Raw genomic sequence first — 3,893 nt, 5'->3', positions numbered from 1 at the left:
ACCTTATGGCAGACTAAAGCAGTGGATAGACCTTATGGCAGACTAAAGTAGTAGATAGACCTTATGGCAGACTAAAGCAGTAGATAGACCTTATGGCAGACTAAAGCAGTGGATAGACCTTATGGCAGACTAAAGCAGTGATAGACTTATGGCAGACTAAAGCAGTGGATAGAACTTATGGCAGACTAAAGCAGTGGATAGACCTTATGGCAGACTAAAGCAGTAGTTCCCACATGATTCACTGTTTCCTGTGTGACCAACCTGAAGGATTTAGTTTTTTTCCGTATGACCACAAAGTCAACACAACACTTCAGCTCTCTGAAGGGCTAAACCTTGAAGCTATTTTCAGCTAGCTTAGTATTAGCCACAACACACCACTGGCTTCCTCTGATCATATGAGAAACAACTGGACTAGAGGAAGACAAATACAGAGAAAGGGAAGTCCCGTGGACAAGGAAAAGAGGAGAAAACCCCTGTGGGAGGGGAGTGATGGAGGGTGAGTGAACCAATATAATCAACAGAAAAGAGGGAGGAGAAGAGAAGGTTTGATGGTGATTAAATGAAGAAAGAGAGAGAGAGAGAGATAACATACTTCAGGAGAAGGCCAGACCCTGAAGAGAGCTGGAGGGGGAGTCCACAAAAGACTGATCTACTGGAGGGGAGGAAGAGAGGGAGATAGAAAGAGGGGGGGGAGACGAAGAGGGGAAATTGGGAGAGAAGGGTAAAGAAAACCACAACATTATTATAAAAGGGGATAGGGGGTATCGAGAGAGGTATAGAGTTGGCTTGACTCTAGCTAACTCATCAACAGGCCATAGACTAATTGCTAACTTTCCATAGACTAATTACTGCCTCGCTAGCATGTTAACTAGCCAACATGCTAGCTTACCTTGCAGTCGTTAGCAATAGTGCTGGTGTAGGTGAGTGGAGGGAGGTCTGCGGCCGTATAACGGGGGCGAAGGCGCTCTTCTGTTTGACCGCAGCAGACACCATGTTGGCGGAGAGAAGGAGAAGATGCCTGAAGAACTACTGCAATTAGAGGGAAGATTGGTGGTGGAGGCCATGGTGGGACTGGAGGGAACGACTGGAGGAGAGAGAAAGATAGAGAGGAGGAGGGAGAGTGGGAGGGAGGAGGAGAGAGAGTGAGAGAGGAGGGATAGGTAGGAGAGAGGGAGGGGAAGAGAGGGGGGGGAGGGAGAGAGAGAGAGGGAGAGAGAGAAGGGCAGGGAGGAGGGAGAGATTGAGGGGGAGGGAGGAAAGAAAGGAGGAACGAGGAGGATAGATGCAGGATTAGAGAGAGGGACGGAACAGAGGAGGGGAGGCGAGAGGAACAGAAGGGGACTGGTCAACAGATGACAACAGGAGGGATAACAGGACTCAGTTCAGCTGTTATAGATCTTACAGACAACAGGACTCAGTTCAGCTGTTATAGATCATACAGACAACAGACTCAGTTCAGCTGTTATAGATCATACAGACACAGGACTCAGTTCAGCTGTTATAGATCATACAGACAACAGGACTCAGTTCAGCTGTTATAGATCTTACAGACAACAGGATTCAGTTCAGCTGTTATAGATCTTACAGACAACAGGACTCAGTTCAGCTGTTATAGATCTTACAGACAATAGGACTCAGTTCAGCTGTTATAGATCTTACAGAAACAGGACTCTGTTCAGCTGTTATAGATCTTACAGACCACAGGACTCAGTTCAGCTGTTATAGATCATACAGACAAGGACTCAGTTCAGCTGTTATAGATCATACAGACAACAGGACTCAGTTCAGCTGTTATAGATCATACAGACAACAGGACTCAGTTCAGCTGTTATAGATCATACAGACAACAGGACTCAGTTCAGCTGTTATAGATCTTACAGACAACAGGACTCAGTTCAGCTGTTATAGATCTTACAGACAACAGGACTCAGTTCAGCTGTTATAGGTCATACAGACAACAGGACTCAGTTCAGCTGTTATAGATCATACAGACAACAGGATCTGTTCAGCTGTTATAAGATCATACAGACAACAGGACTCAGTTCAGCTGTTATAGATCTTACAGACAACAGGACTCAGTTCAACTGTTATAGGTCATACAGACACAGGACTCAGTTCAGCTGTTATAGTCATACAGACAACAGGACTCAGTTCAGCTATTATAGATCTTACAGACAACAGGACTCAGTTCAGCTGTTATAGATCATACAGACAACAGGACTCAGTTCAGCTGTTATAGGTCATACAGACAACAGGACTCAGTTCAGCTGTTATAGATCATACAGACAACAGGACTCAGTTCAGCTTTTATGGTCATACAGACAACAGGACTCAGTTCAGCTGTTATAGTCATACAGACAACAGGACTCAGTTCAGCTGTTATAGATCTTACAGACAACAGGACTCAGTTCAGCTGTTATAGATTACAGACAACAGGACTCAGTTCAGCTGTTATAGATTTTACAGACAACAGGACTCAGTTCAGCTGTTATAGATTTTACAGATAACCCAGTAGACTGGGAACATTCCCAGAACATTAGCTAAGATTCCCATTAAATTCTAGTTATGGCTTTATTTAAAAGTTATGATAACATTTATTTTTATTTTTACGTTTTAAATTAAATATCCTTGGAATGTTCTCGTAACATTCACTAAAATGTTGTGCACAACATCTGTAACAACCACCACATAACATTCCCAAAAAGTTGTTATTAGGTTTCCTGGTAATGTAATAACACAATATACCAGTAATGTTTTCCCAGCAAACCAAAATTGTTTCTGTGAATGTTCCCAGAACATTCGCTAGGTTGAAGCAAATGTTCTCATAATACCAAACTGTCCAGTCAAACTGATGATTATACAATGTTTTTATCAAACGTTCGCCTGATGTTGCAAAATGGTTGTTTCGTCTGCTCTTTAATGGTTCCCAGAATGTTTCATTAGGTTGTGCTAACAGCCTGGTGGGAACATCATGGGGACATCACAAAATATATCTTCCCAAAACACAAAAAACTGTCCAGTAATGCGGTTGATTCACACTGTTTATTTTAGGGGACAAAAAACATTCACCTGATGTTGCAAGATCGTTCCTAGAACACATTTAATCTGTTCTTTAATGGTTCCCAGAATGTTTATTTAGGTTATGGGAACGTTGTGGGGATATGACGAGAGATAGGTTCCCAAAACACTACAACTGTCCAGTTGTGCTGACAGTCAGTTAATGTTTGTATCACGGTGCACAAAACGTTCCTTTTATGTTGCAAGAATGTTGACGGAGCAGCCTTTTTGAGTTCTTTAAAGGTTCCCAGAACATTTCATGAGGTTATGGGAACAGTGTGGGTATATTACAAGACATAGGTTCCCAAAACACAAAATACCCTCAGTTATCAGGACCCGGTGCGAGAAACAGTCACTAAATAATTGGCAGAACCCAGAAGATGAGGCAGACACAGCAGTACTAGAGATGGTGGTTTAATAAAAAATAGATATCCTCCAAAATACAACGAAAAATCCACAAAGTGGTAAAAAACAGCAGGGAAAAACAAACCTCAAAAGACTACTCAAATAATAAACAAGAACAAAACCAGAGAACCTCTGGAAAATCCAACAAGAGAAAAGTCTATATAAAACAAGGCTTGGGCTGGGGCTGGGTGCTAACTTACAAACACTGAGCAAGGAACTAAGGAACACACAGGGTTTAAATACTAACAAGGGAATGATCAGTTCAGGGTCCTCCACCCTGAGAAGGCTGGTAGGAACGTCAGGAGCCGTTCCTAGGGGGGGACTCTGTCAGGTTTTGGCCAGGACTGTTCAGGTTTTGTTCACTAGATGTCCCCTTGCACCTTTTTTGTACTTTTGTTTTTCTTGCTCCAATTATTTGTTTGCACTGTAAG

The 3,893-nt window shown here is 42.7% G+C and overlaps 1 pseudogene; it reads right to left on the bottom strand.

Moving 5' to 3' along the window:
- Window positions 1-885: 885 nt before the first annotated feature.
- Window positions 886-3,893, bottom strand: part of LOC112072011 (transcription factor COE1-A-like) — a 41,135-nt pseudogene continuing 38,127 nt past the window's right edge.

The sequence above is a fragment of the Salvelinus sp. IW2-2015 genome, unplaced genomic scaffold (assembly GCF_002910315.2).
Source record: "Salvelinus sp. IW2-2015 unplaced genomic scaffold, ASM291031v2 Un_scaffold1800, whole genome shotgun sequence".
NCBI lineage: Eukaryota > Metazoa > Chordata > Actinopteri > Salmoniformes > Salmonidae > Salvelinus > Salvelinus sp. IW2-2015.
The sequence above is the reverse complement of the archived record's forward strand: the minus strand, read 5'-3'. Positions and strand labels throughout refer to the sequence as shown.